Below are 1230 nucleotides of genomic sequence, written 5' to 3' on the forward strand. Positions count from 1 at the left end.
AATAATTAAAACTTCTTGAATTACGGTGTTGATGAAGAATACTGAATGTACCACAGACTGCCCGAAGAACTAACAGATCTGTGGTGGAAGAAGCACAACTCCTTAGAAATGAAGATGTCAAGACTGCCTCTCCTACTTTGGAGCTGTTATCAGGAGGGATCAGTCCCAGGAGAAAGACAGCTTACTTGGTCAAGTAGAAGATTAGCAAAAAAAAAGAGGAAGACCCTCAATAAGGTGGACCGACCCAGGACTGGGCAGTGGTTCCTGTTGTTGTACATAGTCCTGCTGAGTCAGACTGACTGGACAGCACCTAACACCAAATACACCCATAAATGTCTGTGAAAGTACTTGCTTATGCCTTCCTATCCACATACATGCATACATATCTGCATATGTAACTACATACATATTTTGGTCAAATGGTACAGATTTAATATTGCTTTCCCATCACCAAAAATGCTAAGTGTCTACTATCTAGAAAGTGATTCTCCATCTCTCCCCTTCCCATCTCTGGTAACCATCAAAGAACATTGCTTTCTGTGAGTGTAGCCATTCTTGACTTTTTATAATAGTGGAACCATACAATATTTGTTCTTTTGTGATTGATTTCTTTCAGTTAGTATATTGTCCTCCAGATGCATCCAACATGTTATGTTTAGTGGACTCATTATCCTTTATAATCAGGTAGCATTAAACTGTAGTAAGGTGTCAGTTTGTTTATCCCTTCATTCACTGATGGTCACTTAGGTTGTCTGCAGCTTTTTGCTGTTATGAATAATGCTGCAGTAAACATAGGTGTACATATGTCTATTCATGTCATTGCTTTTACATCTCTTGTATATACACCTACAAGTGGGATTTTTAGATCATAAGAGTTTCTATTTCTAGCATTTGGCGGAAGTACCATATCAGTTTCCATAGTGTTTGTGCCATTTCAAGCAGCATTATTCTTTATAGCAAAGAATTGGAAGCTCAAATGTCCAAAACTGATGCAAGGCTATATAAAATGTGGTATAGCTTTCATATGATGAAGTATTATTCAGCCGTAAAAAAATGAATCCAGTTCTGATATTTGCTATAACTTGGCCAGACCTTGAAAACATGTGAAGTGTAAGAAGCCACCCAGAATGGAACTGTGTGATTTCATTTATATTATAAGTACAGTGGTTGAGTCAGAAGTTAGTGGTAGATCTGAGTCTGTTTGGATGGGTTACATATGTATAGTTTTCT

The sequence above is a fragment of the Chrysochloris asiatica genome, unplaced genomic scaffold, assembly GCF_000296735.1.
Source record: "Chrysochloris asiatica unplaced genomic scaffold, ChrAsi1.0 scaffold00257, whole genome shotgun sequence".
Classification (NCBI taxonomy): domain Eukaryota; kingdom Metazoa; phylum Chordata; class Mammalia; order Afrosoricida; family Chrysochloridae; genus Chrysochloris; species Chrysochloris asiatica.